The 18,204-nt window shown below is 36.0% G+C and overlaps 1 protein-coding gene across 2 annotated transcripts in view; it reads left to right on the forward strand.

The window, feature by feature from the left end:
- Positions 1-18,204, forward strand: part of LRRTM4 (leucine rich repeat transmembrane neuronal 4) — an 881,514-nt gene that overhangs the window by 356,878 nt on the left and 506,432 nt on the right. The gene's annotated exons all lie outside the window — the stretch shown is intronic.

Raw genomic sequence — 18,204 nt, forward strand, 5'->3', positions numbered from 1 at the left:
TGTCACAATCCACTCTCCCTCTTGCTCTTTATGCTCTAGACTCCTTTTCTCTCCCGGTCCTTTGCTCACATCACACACACTCCCTTCTGAGAGCCTTTACCCGTGTTGTTTCTTTTGCCTGGAATGGTGTCACCCAAATCTTTCCAGCGCTAATAAATTCTTGTTCATATCTGAAGAAGTCACTTCCTTCAAGAAGCCGTCCACCACTATCTAAACTAAAATAGACCATTTAGTACTTCCCCTTTCTCTGAATTCATTACCCAATATATTTTTTTCTCATGGCACCGTTCAATACCTGATATTATCTCATTTGCTTGGTTTCTTGTTTCTTTGTTTTCTCTATTCCTCTGTGGAATATAATCTCCATGAAAACAAAGAACCATCTTTATCACATTTGCTATTGCATCCCCCAAATCTAGGATAAGAGCTATTCAAATAGTTGCTGTTTAAATGAAAATTTGAGTCTTGTAATGTATTGCATTTATACATTGCCTTATTCCAGGACTGGAAATTATTCATAGCCTTCCAATGGCTTAAATATTCACACTTTTGCTTTCCAAACATGGGGAATTATAAATCTCTCAAGTTAGCTCTGGACTTTATAATGCCAACAGACTTATACTTTTATGTCAAAATAATTTCACATTAGACATAAGGTGGAAATTATCACAGTTCTAGATGCTCCTGGTTTTCTTTTCTTTTTATCTTTTACATATTTATTGGAGTATAATTGCTTTACAGCAGTGTGTTAGTTTCTGCTTTATAATAAAGTGAATCAGCTATACATAAACATATATCCCCATATCTCCTCCCTCTTGTGTCTCCCTCCCATCCTCCCTATCCCACCCCTCTAGGTGGTCACAAAGCACTGAGCTGATCTCCCTGTGCTAGGAAGCTGCTTCCCTCTACCTATCTATTTTACATTTTATAGTGTATATATGTCCATGACACTCTCTCACTTCGCCCCAGCTTACCCTTTCCCACCCCGTTTTCTCAAGTCCATTCTCTACATCTGCGTCTTTTTCATGTCCTGTTCCTAGGTTCTTCAGAAACTTTCTTTTCTTCTTTTAGATTGCATATATATGTGTTAGAATATGGCATTTGTTTTTCTCTTTCTGACTTACTTCACTCTGTATGACAATCTCTAGGTCCATCCAGCTTAATACAAATAACTCAATTTCATTTCTTTTTATGGCTGAGTAATATTCCATTGTATATATGTGCCACATCTTCCTTATCAATTAATCTGTTGATGGACAATTAGGTTGCTTCCATGTCCTGGCTATTGTAAATAGAGCTGCAATGAACATTGTGGTATATGACACTTTTTGAATTATGGTTTTCTCAGGGTATATGCCCACTGGTGGGATCGCTGGGTCATATGATAGTTTTATTTTCAGAATTTTAAGGAACCTCCATACTGTTCTCCATAGTGGTTGTCCCAATTTACATTCCCACCAACAGTGCAAGAGTGTTCCCTTTTCTCTACATACTCTCCAGCATTTATAGCTTGTAGACTTTTTTTTTTTTTTTTTTTTTTTTTTTTTTTTTTTTTTTGTGGTACGCGGGCCTCTCACTGTTGTGGCCTCTCCCATTGCGGAGCACAGGCTCCAGACGCACAGGCTCAGTGGCCATGGCTCACGGGCCCAGCTGCTCCACGGCATGTGGGATCTTCCCAGACCAGGGCACGAACCCGTGTCCCGTCCCCTGAGTCGGCAGGCAGATTCTCAACCACTGTGCCACCAGGGAAGCCCAGCTTGTAGACTTTTTGATGATGGCCATTCTTACTGGTGTGAGGTGATAGCTCATTGTAGTTTTGATTTGCATTTCACTAATGATTAGTTATGGTGAGCATCCTTTCATGTGTTTGTTGGCAATCTGTATATCTTCTTTGGAGAAATGTCTATTTAGGTCTTCTGCCCATTCTTGGACTGGGCTGTTTGTGTTTTTATATTGAGCTGCATGAGTTGCTTGTAAATTTTGGAGATTAATCCTTTGTCATTTGCTTTATTTACAAATATTTTCTCCCATTCTGAGGGTTGTTTTCTCATGTTGTTTATGGTCTGCTTTGCTGTGAAAAAGCTTTTAAATTTCATTAGGTCCCATTTGTTTATTTTTATTTCCCTTTCTCAAGGAGGTGGATCAAAAAGGATCTTGTTGTGATTTATGTAATAGAGTGCTCTGTCTATGTTTTCCTCTAAGAGTTTTACACTGTCTGGTCTTACATTTAGGTTTCTAATCGATTTTGAGTTTATTTATTTTTTTATGGTGTTAGGTAGTGTTCTAATTTCATTCTTTTACATGTAGATGTCCAGTTTTACACTTATTGAAGAGGATATCTTTCTTCCATTGTATATTCTTGCCTCCTTTATCAAAAATAAGGTGACCATATGTGCGTGGGTTTATCTCTAGGGTTTTGATCCTGTTCCATTGATCTATATTTCTGTTTTTTTTTTTTTTTTTTTTTTTTTTTTTGCCAGTACCATACTGTTTAGATTGCTGTAGCTTTGTAGTATAGTCTGAAGTCTGGGAGCCTGATTCCTCCAGCTCCATTTTCATTTCTCAAGTTTGCTTTGGCTATTTGGGGTATTTTGTGTTTCCATACAAATTTTGGATTTTTTTGTTATAGTTCTGTTAAAAATGCCATTGGTCGTTTGATAGGGATTGCATTGAATCTGTAGATTGCTTTGGGTAGTATAGTCATTTTCACAATGTTGATTCTTCCAATCCAAGAACATGCTATATCTCAACATCTGTTTGTATTATCTTTAATTTCTTTCATCAGTGTTTTATAGTTTTCTGCATACAGGTCTTTTGTCTCCTTAGGTAGGTTTATTCCTAGGTATTTTATTCTTTTGTTGCAATGGTAATGGGAGTGTTTCCTTGATTTCTCTTTCAGGCTTTTCATCTTTAGTGTATAGGAATTCAGGGGATTTCTGTGCATTAATTTTATATCCTGCTACTTCAGCAAATTCATTGATTAGCTCTAGTAGTTTTCTGGTAGCTTATTTAGAATTCTCTATGAATAGTATCATGTCATCTGCAAACAGTGACAGCTTTACTTCTTCTCTCCTGATTTGGGTTCCTTTTATTTCTTTTTCTTTTCTGATTGCTGTGGTTAAAACTTCCAAAACTATGTTGAATAAAAGTGTTGATAGTGGACAACCTCATCTTGTTCCTGATCTTAGAGGAAATGCTTTCAGTTTGTCACCATTGAGAATGATGTTGTCTGTGGGTTTGTCATATATGCCCTTTATTATGTTGAGGAAAGTTCCCTCTATGATTACTTTCTGGAGGGTTTTCTCCATAAATGGGTGTTGAATTTTGTCAAAAGCTTTTTCTGCATCTATTGAGATGCTCATATGATTTTTCTCTTTCAATTTGTTAATATAGTTTATCACATTGATTGCATATATTGAAGAACGCTTGCATTCTTGGGATAAACCCCACTTCATCACAGTGTATGATCCTTTTAATGTGCTTTGGATTCTGTTTGCTAGTATTTTTTTGAGGATTTTTGCATGTATGTTCATCAGTGATGTTGGCCTGTAGGTTTATTTCTTTGTGACATCTTTGCCTAGTTGGGGTATCAGGGTGATGGTGGCCTCATAGAATTACTTTCAGCATGTTCCTCCCTCTGCTATAGTTTGGAAGAATTTGAGAAGGATAGATGATAGCTCTTCTCTAAAAGTTTGATACAATTCACCTGTGAAGCCATCTGGTCTTGGGCTTTTATTAGTTGGAAGATTTTTAATCACAGTCTCAATTTCAGTGCTTGTGATTTGTCTGTTTATATTTTCTATTTCTTCTTGGTTCAGTCTCAGAAGGTTTTGCTTTTCTAAGAATTTGTACAATTCTTCCAGGTTGTCCATTTTTTTTTTTGTCATATAGTGGCTTGTAGTAATCTCTCATGATCCTTTGTATTTCTGCAGTGTCAATTTTTACTTCTCCTTTTACATTTCTAATTCTATTGATTTGAGTCTTCTTCTTTTTTTCTTGATGAGTCTGGCTAATGCTTCATCTCACAAAGAACCAGCTTTTAGTTTTATTGATCTTTGCTATTTTTCCTTCATTTCTTTTTCCTTTATTTATGATATATTTATGATTTCTTTCCTTCTGCTAACTTTGGGGTTTTTTTTTTGTTCTTCTTTCTCTAATTGCTTTTGGTGTAAAATTAGGTTGTTTATTCAAGATATTTATTGTTTCTTGAGGTAGGATTGTATTGCTATGAACTTCCCTCTTAGAACTGCTTTTCCTGCATCCCATAAGTTTTTGGTCATTGTGTTTCCATTGTCATTTTTTTTCTAGGTATTTCCTGATTTCCTCTTTAATTTCTTCAGTGATCTCTTATTTATTTAATAGTGTATTGTTTAGCCTCCATGTGTTTGGGTTTTTTTTACAGATTTTTTCCTCTAGTTGATATCTAGTCTCATAACATTGTGGTTAGAAAAGATACTTGATTCAATTTAAATTTTCTTAAATTTACCAAGGCTTGATTTGTGATGCAAGATATGATCTATTCTGGAGAATGTTCTATGAGCAGTAGAGAAGAAAGTATATTCTGTTGTTTTTGAATGGAATGTCATACAAATATTAATTAATCCATCTTGTTTAATGTATCATTTAAAGCTTGTGCTTCCTTATTTATTTTCATTTTGGATAATCTGTCCATTGGTGAACATGGGGCTTTAAAGCCCCCTACTAGTTTTGTGTTACTATGTAAAGTTGCTATATCTTCTTCTTGGATTGATCCCTTGATCATTTGTAGTGTCCTTCTTTGTCTCTTGTAATAGTCTTTATTTTAAAGTCTATTTTTACTGATATGTGAATTGTTATTACAGCTTTCTTTTGATTTCCATTTTCATGGAATATCTTTCTCCACCCCCTCACTTCCAGTCTGTATGTGTCGCTAGGTCAGAAGGGAGTCTCTTGTAGGCAGCAATTATATGGGTCTTGTTTTTGTATCCATTCAGCCAGTCTATATCTTTTGGTTGGAGCATTTAATCCATTTACATTTAAGGTAGTTATTGATAGGTATGTTCCTATTACCATTTTCTTAATTGTTTTGTGTTAGTTATTGTAGGTCTTTTCCTTTCTTGTGTTTCCTGCCTAGAAAAGTTCCTTTAGCATTTTTGTAAAGCTTGTATGGGGTGCTGAATTCTCTTAGCTTTTGCTTCTCTGTAAAGGTTTTAATTTCTACATCAAATCTGAATGACATCCTTGCTGTGTAGAGTAATCTTGCTGGTAGGTTTTTCCCTTTCATTACTTTAAATATGTCCTGCCACTCCCTTCTGCTTTGCAGAGTTTCTGCTGAAAGATCAGCTCTTTACCTTATGGAGATTCCCTTGTATGTTATTTGTTGCTCTTCCCTTGCTGCTTTTAATATTTTTTCTTTGTATTTAATTTTTGATAGTTTGAATAATATGTGTCTTGTTGTGTTTCTCCTTGAATTTATCCTGTATGGGACTCTCTGTGCTTCCTGGACTTGATTGACTATTTCCTTGCCCATATTATGGAAGTTTTCAACTATAATCTCTTCAAATATTTTCTCAGTCCCTTTCTTTTTCTCTTCCTCTTCTGTGACCCTTATAATCGAATGTTGGTGCATTTAATGTTGTCACAGAGGTGTCTGAGACTGTCCTCAATTATTTTTATTCTTTTTTCTTTATTCTGCTTTGTGGTAGTTATTTCCACTATTTTATCTTCCAGGTCACTTATCCATTCTTCTGCCTCAGTTATTCTGCTATTGATTCCTTCTAGAGAATTTTTCATTTTATTCATTGTGGTGTTCATCATTGTTTGTTTGCTCTTTAGCTCTTCTAGGTTCTTCTTAATGTTTCTTGTATTTTGTCCATTCTATTTCCAAAATTTTAGATTATCTTTACTATGATTACTCTGAATACTTTTTCATGTAGACTGCCTATTTCCTCTTCATTTGTTTGCTCTGGTGGGTTTTTACCTTGCTCCTTCATCTGCTGTGTGTTTCTCTGTCTTCTCATTTTGCTTAACTTACTGTGTTTGGGGTCTCCTTTTTACAGGATGTAGATTGGTTGTTCCTGTTGATATGGGTGTTGCCCCCAGTGACTAAGGTTGGTTCAGTGGTTTGTGTAGACTTCCTGATGGATGGTCTGGGGCCTGTGTTCTGGTGGATGAGGCGGGATCTTGTCTTTCTGTTGGGCAGGGCCAGGTCTGGTGTTGTGTTTTCGGGTGTCTGTGACCTAATTATGATTTTAGGCAGCCTCTCTGCTAATTGGTGGTTTTGTGTTCCCATCTTCCTAGTGGTTTGGCATTGGGTTTCCAGCACTGTAGTTTGCTGGTCATTGAGTGGAGCTGGGTCTTAGCTTTGATATGAAGACCTCTGGGGGAGCTTTTGCCATTTGATATTATATGGAGCTGGGAGGTCTCTGGTGGAATGTTATCCTGAAGTTGGCTCTCCCACCTCAGAGGCACAGGCAGGACACCCTGCTGGAGCATCAAGGCATTGTCAGCCACACAGCTCAAAAGAAAAAGGAGAAAAATAAGAAAGCAAGCAAGCGAGCGAGCGAGCAAGCAAGCGAGCAAGCGAGCAAGCGAGCAAAAGAAAGAAAGAAAGAAAGAAAGAAAGAAAGAAAGAAAGAAAGAAAGAAAGAAAGAAAGAAAGAAAGAAAGAACAACCAAAGCAAAAAACAAATCCACCAATGATAACAAACTCTAAAAACTATACAAAAAAACAAACAAACAAAAAACACCTGACAGAACCTTAGGACAAACGGTAGAGGCACAGTATACAGACAAAAATCACACAAAGAAGCTTACACAGGCACACTCACAGAAATAGAAAAAGGAAAAAAAAATATATATATATATCTTTATATTAAAAAAATGGAAGAGAGCAACCAAATTAATAAACAAATATACCAATGATAATAAACTCTAAATTTTAAAGTAAGATAAGCATAAAACCAGAAACAAATTAGATGCAGAAAGCAAACCCCAAGTCTACAGTTGCTCCCAGTATACACTACCTCAAATTTGAGATGAGTTGTTGTCTATTCAGGTATTCTACAGATGCAGGGTACATCAAGTTGATTGTGCAGATTTAATCAGCTGCTCCTGAGGCTGCTGAAATTTCCCTTTCTCTTCTTTGTTCGCACAGCTCCTGGGGTTCAGCTTTGGATTTGGCTCTGCCTCTGTGTGTAGGTAGCCTGAAGGCATCTGTTCTTTGCTCAGACAGGATGGGGTTAAAATAGCAACTGATTAGGGAGCTCTGGCTCACTCAAGCTGGGGAGAAGGAGTGGTACAGAATGCAGAGTGAGTCAATGGCAGCAGAGAGTTGTGTGACATTGCAACAGTCTGAGGTGTTCCATGTGTCCTCCCAGGGAAGTTGTCCCTGGATCATCGGACCTTGGCAGTGGCGAGCTGCACAGGCTCCCAGGAAGGGTGGTGTGGATAGTGACCTGTGCTTGCACACAGGCTTCTTGGTGGCTACAACAGCAACCTCAGAGTTTCGTGCCAGTCTCTGGTATCTGTGCTGATAGCCACAGCTCATGCCCATCTCTGGAGCTCGTTTAGGCAGTGCTCTGAATCACCACTCCTCATGCACCCTGAAACAATGGTCTCTTGCCTCTTAGGGAGTTCCATACTTTTTCCTGGACTCACTCCCTGTTACTTATGGCCCACTAGCTCCCTTCAGGGTGTGTTCACCCAGCCAACCCCAGTCCTCTCCCTGGGATCTGACCTCCAAAACCAGAGCCTCATCTCCCAGCCCCCACCTGACCCATTGGGTGAGCAGACAAGCCTCTCAGGCTGGTGATTGCTGATCGGCACTGGTCCTCTGTCGGTAATCTCTCCATTTTGCCCTCTGCACCCTATTGCTGCACTTTTCTCCGTGGCTCCAAAGCTTGACCCCTGCCAAGCCCTGTCTCCACCAGTGAAGGGGCTTCCTAGTGTGTGGCAACTTTTCCTCCTTCACAGCTCCCTCCCAGAGGGGCAGGTCCTGTCCCATTCTTCTGTCTTTGTTTTTTTTTTTCTTTTACTCTACCCAGGTATGTGGAGAGTTTCTTGTTTTTTCAGAAGTCTGAGGTCTTCTGCCAGCGTTAAGTAGGTATTCTGTAGGAGTTGTTCCACATGGAGTTGTATTTCTGATATATTTGTGGGGAGGAAGGTGATCTCCACGTCTTAGTCCTCTGCCATCTTGAAGGTCTCTGATGCTCCTGATTTTATATCTGATTTTTTTTTTTTTTTTTATGGCACTCTTACTGAAGTTGGGGGATGTGTGGGTAGGTATACTATAGCAATTGATAGATTAATTTATTTATTTAGGAAGTATTTATTGAGCACTTATTAATCTGCTCAGTGCTGTTCTTTGTATAGGGCATAAATTGGAATGGCCCCAACTTTCATGGAGTTTACAGTTTACTGAGACAGAGAGCGAGGAGCTAAACAGCTCCACACAATGAATCACAAAAAGTGCTTCTCCCTGTGATGTCTGCCTTGGACTCAGTTTGCTAGTCAGATGCCCTCTTTGGTTGATGCCCTCTTTGTTCACATGTCAGTATAGACAAAAGGCATGGCTTAATGCCCAGGTCTCCATATCTGACAGTGACCTTGCAAACTCCAGGGCATTTCAGATAATGGCACCTGACACATCAAGTAGCTGTAGTTCAGGTCTCTGGTTGCTATAGTGACTTTCTCTGTGACCTAGAAAGAGGCAAAATGTCTTCTACCTCAGACTGTAGACTAAAAGTCAGTGCTACCTGGAGTTTTATACCTTTTCAACATATCTTGGTGGAACAGCATGTTTCTTTAACTTAACCTTACAATAGAACATTTTGAGCATAACACCTCTGAACAGAGGGAGTTACCATGCACTGGCTGTACCAGAAATATACATCTCTTATTAAAACTACCCACTGCCTTTGAATGAACGTTCTGTACTTGACTCTGTTCTTATATTCCCACAGTTTAAAAAGCTTTATCATCAGAATTAAGCCATTAGTGGTGTTCTCTAAGTCAACACTATGGAGCTCCATCCAAGAATGTACAATTATTGGAGACCAGACTCAAAGTCTCTGCATCCATTCTCATTGTCACAGCAGGAATGTGTCCCTGAAACCTGGCCTGTAAGGTAGACCCCACTGCCAGGTTCCAACATGAATCTTGACCTAAGGCAGTGAATAGCAAAGAAATCTACTGGAATTTGATTTTAAACTATATGTGCTGTTCTTCAATAATGACAGTGTGATATAGCTCTTAAAATGCTTTTCTTTCATTGTTTATCATTCCTTGTCCATCTCCAGGAGCTTCAAGTTGTATAACTTAGCATTTATCTGGGCCCTTGTCCTTGTTGCTGTTGAGTAATCTGTCTAGTTCTCTCCTGACAATGGAAATCTGCTTTTGCCTTTAGACAAAATTATGTCTAAATTTTTGTCTCTGGGCAAAATTTCTAAAATTAGAAATTTTAAAAGGAAACACTGAGAAGACAACAAATAAAATTAAACAAAAAAATAAAACAATGACCATAACAACTCTCTGAAACTGCCCTAAGCCTCTCAGCTTACACCAAAGGCTAACATAATTCCAGTTCTATTCATTGGAATACTGCAGTCAGCTATAAAATTTTGAGCAACTTCTCTTACATCATAGACATTTCCTTGCCTAGAGAAAATACTTTTCCAAATTCCAATATAAATTGGCAACCTATTTTGCTTGACCACTTCCAGAGGCAACTGAAAGTTGTAGACATTTATGGATATACACATTAAACTATGTAGTACACTTATCGTAGTATTGGTACTACTGCTACTAATAATAGTAATTGGTAGTAATATCATTTATAGGGAGTTGTCAGACATGGAGACATCAGGACCAAAATCTCCAGATTGACATGTTTGGTTTTTTTTTTCCTATTTGAGCTAATCTGAATAAGTTTTTCACTTCACTTTCTATGTAATGAAAGTGTAATCATCATTAGAAGTGATGATTTTAAAGCATCTCTGGGGGAAAATGAAACAACTCAGGATTTCCAAAGAAATTTTATAAGTTTACACAAGTCACTTTCTACACTATCTGGGGCACTTCTATTTCTAGCACCTTTTACTGTTACTGACAACATTCCCAGTTGTACCGAATAATTTACCCTCTCACCTGACAGTGGTTGTCATTATAAAAATTGCTAAGCCAATTCAGAGAGCATCTGCACAATAGGGGGACTTAAACTTTTAACAACCTTCAAGAAAGCCTAGACTCATCACCACCTCTTGTCAGCTTGTACATGAGCTCATCTTTTAGTCTCAAAAATTTGGCAGATTAGAAGATTATATATAATAGATCTGAAATAAGCATCCATGACATCCTTCCCTAGTAGTACCTCTGAAAAGAGTATAATGAAAAATCATATTTAGAAATTTGGTAAGTACTTTACAAAATGAAGGAGATTACATTTATGGCTAACTATTTATAATCCACTCGATTTATCTGTAATAAAACCCTAGAAAGCTGTGATTTTTAATATTACAAGGTGATTTATCAGAAATTCTATGGAATGTTACTACTTCTTGGCATATATTAGATTTTTGCTATTATGCCCATTTTATTTATTCCACTAGGGAGCTTGGCAAAACATAAGCCTTTTCTTTTCAGTATAGTCCTATTTGCTTAAAAAATTGTCTCCCCTCTTTGCATTCTGTTTCTGGGTTTGAATTATACTGACACACATATATATATATATATATATATATATATATATATATGCCATGTATATATATATATATATATATATATATATATATATATATATATACATACACACAGCTTCTGAAAAATATTTGTCAGATAAACTGTTCATTTAAGTGGAAATTATTTATTTTTCCAAAAATTCAGTCAATTAAACACATATACAATTTCCATTGTCCAGGGATCAGCATTACATAGCATGGGCTTAAACTAATTCTAGGCAAAAGCAAGAAAATGTAGCAGTTTAGTTTTCTTGGGCACTCTTAGAGATGACTCCCATTTCGGTTTCTGAATCTCTAAAATATACTTTGCAGACCCCTCTTACTATCTGTGTAGTCTACCTCTAAGAATCCAAGTTCTCAGCCACTACCTTGGAGTCCTATTTGAAGAATTTTTATCTTTTTTTTACTATTTGTTGTTCATACTTTGAATGTTTATTTTTTCTTTTCTTCTTTTGTAACCCATTGATTCTGAGCCTTGGCAATATAAAGAATAACTCTCCTCAAATCATTGTTTTGCGAAATTTAAAGGTGGTGTTATATGTTAAACTGTGATGTGCTTATTTACATTTGCCTTGGCTGATTTAGAAGGGATTTTGCTCCAGGTTTTCTATATGTGCATATAGGAGATTTTGGCTAGTGGAAATAGGAAGGCAATTGTGGCAAGTAGGGTTTAAAATCCCAAACTCATATTTTGTAAGTAGTTGGTCATAAATAACTTAGGATTCTATCCATCTCTCTTTTACCAGTTTAATGAAGTAAAGGAGAACAGTCATCATATTACATTATGTCAGTTTTTCTGGGAACAGGTGACAGAACAAATCATTTCAAACTTCCTCATTCTACTTTCTAAGAATCCACTGAGGACTATAACTGTTGACTTTTATAGCAGAGAGTTGTAGCCTGGGGAGAAAAATAAGTGAAGATAACATTTCACTGAACATTTTTACCCTACCTAGCGTGAGTCTTTCCAGCCCTTACCCTTATCAAACATTCTTCTGAGAACATGGAGAGTTTTCCAGTATGGATATTCATGTAGTTCATAAACATTTTAGAAAGGTAATTAGTCAATTGAGTTTGTATTTTGTTATATATATAAAATATAACAATAATTATACATACATATATATATATATATACTTTGGAGAAAGATGTATGTACACATACAGATTTAAAAATTTTTGACAGAATATATCAGGCCACAGAGAAATTAAACTTTTGATCAGAAAGTTACATTATTAAGAGAGCTAAAATATTATTGTTTCTTTAAAGTTCTTGGGGCATTTAAAATAAACCCACTGTTTTTTATGACATACTCCCTTAACTCCAAAATCAGTGTTTCCTAAAGCTTGTTTCACACAAGATACTTCAAGATAGAAGTAGGGTTTCCATAGTAAGTTGGAAAGTCTGTTCCTTCTAAGAGAAGTATATGATTCTATCATCATAGTAAAGATTCTAAGAAATTTGCCTAATCTAAATTTCTTACATGTATTTGACTATGAAATTGATTCCATATCTAACAGCTTCTTGAAGACATTGAAGTGCTTAAAAAAGATGCACTTAGAAGTTTTGAACTTTCAGAGAAATTTGTGGTATATTTATAAGTGGTTGCCTCAAATGCCTTTTTTTTTTTTTTTTTTTTTTCCGGTACGTGGGCCTCTCACTGTTGTGGCCTCTCCCTTTGCGGATCGCAGGCTCCGGATTCACAGGCTCAGCGGCCATGGCTCACGGGCCCAGCCGCTCCGTGGTATGTGGGATCTTCCCAGAACGGGGCATGAGCCCGTGTCCCCTGCATCGGCAGGCGGATTCTCAACCACTGTGCCACCAGGGAAGACCCTCAAATGCCTTTGACTCCAACTTTCGCTTGGTTGTAACATGTGACACTTCCACTTATTTGGGCATGTCATTCTTGAAACTAACTTATGTTTGCTATTCATTAATTACAATGTGTAAACCTCCTTTATTAAACAGCTATACTTTTTCCTTGTCTTTGAGGTACAATAACATGACAACATAAGATAGCGCAGGGCATTACGAGTGAAATTTGTGTCAGTTATATCTGAGTAGAAATTGTGAATATTCTTGTACCCAAAGGTTTGCAATTTAAAACCATTTCCATTACCTTTATTCATAGATACATGAAATGGAAAGTGGGATCTGAGGATCATTTTGTCTCTATGTTTTTTTTTAAATTTTTTACAAAAGGGGAAAAAACACAAAAACTGGGAAAATTGTTACTTCAATGTAGCTTAATGAGTAAAATCACAGGCTCTTGAGTCAGACTATCTGAGGTTGAATTTGTCTCCATCACTTATTAGCCATTTGATCTTGGGCCAATTGCTCACTCTTTGTGTTTTTAATTATATCATGTGTAAAATGAGCATAACAATAGTATCTGCCTCAAAAGGTTATTGTTGGGCTTCCCTGGTGGCGCAGTGGTTGAGAGTCCTCCTGCCGATGCAGGGGACACGGGTTCGTGCCCCGGTCCGGGAAGATCCCACATGCCGCGGAGCAGCTGGGCCCGTGAGACATGGCCGCTGAGCCTGCACGTCCGTAGCCTGTGCTCCGCAACGGGAGAGGCCACAACAGTGAGAGGCCCACGTACCGCAAAAAAAAAAAAAAAAAAGGTTATTGTTTGGGGCCAAATGAACTAAAATACATAAAACTTCATTATCTGGTGTGTAGCAAGTGCTAGATAAGTATTTGCTATTATTATTACCATTAGGATTCAAGCCTCTGATTTCTAGCTGCATCTTCAGAAGACAATTTATTTAATTCTCTTATATGGAATATTTAATAATATTTAATGATTTAGCATTCAATAAGTACTATCAAGAGAATACTGGAAGGTTTGTGATCAAGGGTCCAAAGTTCCAAAGCAGAGCTACAGACACCAAAGACACAGAGGAATTGGAAAAGGCCCCTGACCATGTAGTATTTACAGTCTGGGGAGAGTAGCAATCAAAAGTAAGAAAAAAAATTGTATGTAAGACACATAATGAACGCTCAGAAGATAGTAAACAGGATGCTTAGAGAGATCATTCTGTGTCTATGTTTGACTGAATAACCAAAGAGAATTAGATTAGTTCTAGTAGAGAAGGCTCTACAAAGATGGTAGATTTGTGCTGTAGTGTAAAAACAAAGATTGTTCAGTAGCTTGGGAAATGTCAATGATTGGAAACAAATGACTAAGTTCACTGGATTTATAGCTAGATGATTATTTTGAAAAATTTGGTTTATAATTTCTGTGACAGATATATCTAGGTTTTTTTTTAATTCTCTCTGAACTCTCACCCCTGCTTACTTCCAAATAATATATTTTCACTTTAGTTTGATTGAATTACAACTAGTTTTAATTTTAACAATCTTTCTAATGATAACCAAATGGCTAGAATCACTCAACAAGCTTGACAATGTTGCATCTGAAATTAATGGAAGCAAACATATTTATAATTTTTGAGTAAACAGATTGACTAATGTGAACTTTTAGAGGTGCTTTTTGATATCCAAGTCTTCTTCTTCTGACAACAACCTGACATAGGAAAGCTGAAACTTCTGGGCCCTGTGTGGTAAGATGGGGTGCTATTCTAGTCAGTGAGTTGTGTAGGGAATGGCATGTGTCACTACTTGGCCAGAGCATCAGTTTGTGCAAGACCCCTCAGAGGCCCTTTCCCATTAAGGCAGTGAACTGGGAGGTTGCCGAGATGAAGTCTCAGTTGCCCTTGGTCCTAGAAATTGTGCAATGAACAGAGCAACCCTCAGTGTGCAAGTTACATGAGGAAGAAACAAATATTTGTTGTGTCAACTGTTAAGGGTTTGAGAGTTTTGTGTATTACAATATAATCTAGTTTAACCTAACTAAAACTCATAGCTGTCAACATAAAATCATGTTTATGTGTGTGTATTTCTTTCTCTCTTACGATTGAAAAATAAAACTTAAATGAAAATAGAATTTAACATAATATTTCTCTTAGTTAATATAATGCATGCAAAGAAATAGAACTAGAATTTTGTCTATGCTTTTGGAAAACATCAAGTTTTCAATAAATGAAAGAAAAATAGTTAACTTATTATCATTCCCTATCATAATGATATACTAGGCAAATGGATGGGGAAAATGAACATGGCACAAGAGATACTTACTGTACAGATGGAATAACTGGAGTTCAGCTGTAATGAATTAATTTCCCAAGTGAGTTCTCATTAAAAAAATCACAAAGTATGCCTCTCTGAGGCCTCATCTCAGTGTGCTGCCTCCCAATTCATTTACATTTTTCATGTGATTTATTGTTTAAACATTAACAGAACAAAATTTTAGAGGTATAATAGATTGGCATCTGTTATTTCAAATAATAACATTATATTAAAGTGTTTGAATAAGAAGTTGCAGGAAGAGTATATCTTCTTTAAGTCTAATAATCTCCAAAATCAGCAATCTCAAATAATGGCATTGATGTTGTTCCTCATTTCACATAATACAGATATATGGAAAACCTAATGCCAATTTTACTATTCTCTTTTATTTTGTGGTGTGTGTAGACTATAAAGAGTAAACAGTATGTCAGGTTCACTTTCCAGTTTTCTTGCATGACCTCAATATTCTCAAAAGTAATTTCCTTGGAACACACTTATTTTAAGAGGTTTTAATTTATTTCCATTACATAATGGGAAAACTATAGAGAGATTTCCACTAAGATTAGAAACAGGCAAGGATGGCCACCATTTCCACTTCTATTCAACATTGTAGTCGAGGTACAAATTTAGGATGACCTAGTTTAATTAAGGTAGGCTTATTAATGTCAAGAGAGAAAAAAACTGCCAAATTTTACCAATAGATTTAGTAATTGGGATCCATGAAGTCAATGGAAGGAGACCAAGAAAATTTTGGATGAAAAAAAAGAAAAAACCTTGTATGCACTCAAAACTGGAATAAAGAAATATGTGATGCTAGAGTTCTTTATTAAATGATTCCAAAATTTCATTCAATTCTTTTAAAATGGTTTCTCTCTCATATTTTTGTTGTTCTTGTATTAAGTATTCATACTTATTTTCTTACTCTTAAATTTGTTTTCATAAATCTTAGGTTCAGCTTTACAAGTTGTTAAGTAACAGTTTGTCTTTTTTCTCATCCTCTGTCTTATTTTGTTGTCCTGTGTATATCCAGGGACTGATTTATTCTTGTCTTGGAAAGTTAATGACTTTTCTACACACGTGGAAGTTTTCCTACAACGTTCAATCTTCAAGATCCATTTTAAATAGCACCTCTTCTATGAAGTCATTTCCTATCCATACAGTGGCCATATATTCTTGTTTGAACCTGGGAACTCAGGTTCAAACTGAGAACTCACCATAATTAATAGTACCCACTATGTTTTCTTAACAGAATTTTCATGACCTATTTGGGTGGTAAATTATATGGTCACCCAACTACCTTAGAAATTAGAAAACTAGAACTGAAGTTAATTTTTACTCTTTATTATTGTATTATATTATTAATGTTTATATTTTGGAATTTATTAAATTTGGAATTTGGACTGTTACAGTTTCTTTATACATACATATGTACAATATATATATAGTCTTCATCATATTAGGTTAAATGCAGAAATTTGACATTGTCTACATTTACAACTTTATTTGCATAAAGTGCATTGAAATGCAGCCAGCATTTATTTGATAAATTTTGAATAAATGATCTTAGCTTAAAATATAATTCTTTAGAGTAGGTGCTAAGTTTTCCTATTTGGTGTTATTAAAGGTTTTAAAATATGTATAAAATAGTCATGTTTATTTAAGTTATAAATGTCTAGCTTTTAAAATTTTTCATTTTCGAGTATTTACCTGTTGTGCATTTGTATGGAACAATGCTTAAGAAAATATTTATAAAAATGAATAGTGTTAATAATTATTAAGCATTTTCAAGATGCAAATTAATCCTAATATAAGTTCAGAAGCATGCCATTGTAACAAAAGCAACTAGGATAAAAAATTAATTCCTCACATGCAATAAACTTCTTAAAATATAACACATTTACTTTGAATAATTTAGAAAATACAGGTGAATACATAGTAAACATAGAAAAACAAATTTATATTATTGAATTTAATTAATGTTGTATCAGGGATCTTTTCCATCATGGATTGTCAAATATTTATAGCTTCAGCATATTGTATGTAAATAAAACACTATTACATTTAAATATTTTAATTTTATAACTATGTTAGACATTCTTAAAAAATAAATTGTCATTTATTTTTCCTTCACTTAATTTGAATACTTCTAGTGCTCTGATGGGTCACATTTTCCTGCAAATGAAAGAAAACCCAAACTTGTTGAATTGTCTGCAGTCAACTTGCAATATGACGGCCTCCATGTACTCTCTGTCCTATGGATCCCAAAGAGCAGCATCCAAGACATGTTACCCAGGATCGCCTTCCACACAGGTTACAGGTCAGATTCTTCTAATGAGAGGCTGCTGTGCAAGGTTTAGAAGCTGAAAAGGAACAAAGGCTTTTGTTCTCTGTAGGCAGTATAGCCAGATGAATGGATAGGCAGGACATTTCCAGTTATTTACCACTAAGCTCCTTAGGACATCTGATTTGTTGATGTTATCTAGGCACTTAGTGGAAACTTCTACAGATTCTTGAGAATTGTGGCAACTGCCCTGTGAATCCTAAGAACCTCACATTTCAACTTTTCAGATTGATATGTTAAACTGTGACTTCCTAGACTTCCATTTCCCACGTATTTAAATGCTTTTGTAATTTCTACATTAAATTCTTTATTCCTGAAGTATAGAAAGCAGTTTCTGACTTGCTCTTCAAATCCTGACTGATATGCTAACTAAACGTGGCCTAAATCAATGGACTTTTAGTTTCTCACATAAGAATTCTGGAGATAGGTATGTTCTAGAGATGATTATTTCAGGGACTCGATGACATCATCAAAGACCAAATTCTATTTCTTTTAATGTTTCATCTTCAAGATAATGGCATTTTCTCTTAGATTCCTCTTACCACTCCAAGACCTGGGCAAGAGGGCCTCCATGACACAAACATCACTCAGTATCAATGAGACATTACTCTACACCTCTCACTCTAATGCTCAAAACAAAAGGTGACTATAGAGGAATGCCCCTAAGGTGTGTGAATTTCACCACTGTCCACTACAGAACAATAAAATTTTAAGCAACAGAAGGGATTAGATGAATTAACTTGCTATATTCTTTCTCTTAGAGAGCATGAGTACCATAGATTCTGGCATAATCACTTCCCAGAAGGGGCAAGTTTCCATCTTCTTTCTTCTCTGTGTGTTCCTCATATACAGGTCAGTGTGTCCTAATTATGTTCAACAGTGGACATAGTGACTGAAAGATATTCTGTGATATTAAAAACTCATATTTTTCTCAAATTTATATATATGTATTCTACAAGTAACAGGAGTAAGACATGATACCAATTTTTATATTGCAACTAGATAGATTCTTAAATA

This window comes from Kogia breviceps, chromosome 11 (genome assembly GCF_026419965.1).
Source record: "Kogia breviceps isolate mKogBre1 chromosome 11, mKogBre1 haplotype 1, whole genome shotgun sequence".
NCBI lineage: Eukaryota > Metazoa > Chordata > Mammalia > Artiodactyla > Physeteridae > Kogia > Kogia breviceps.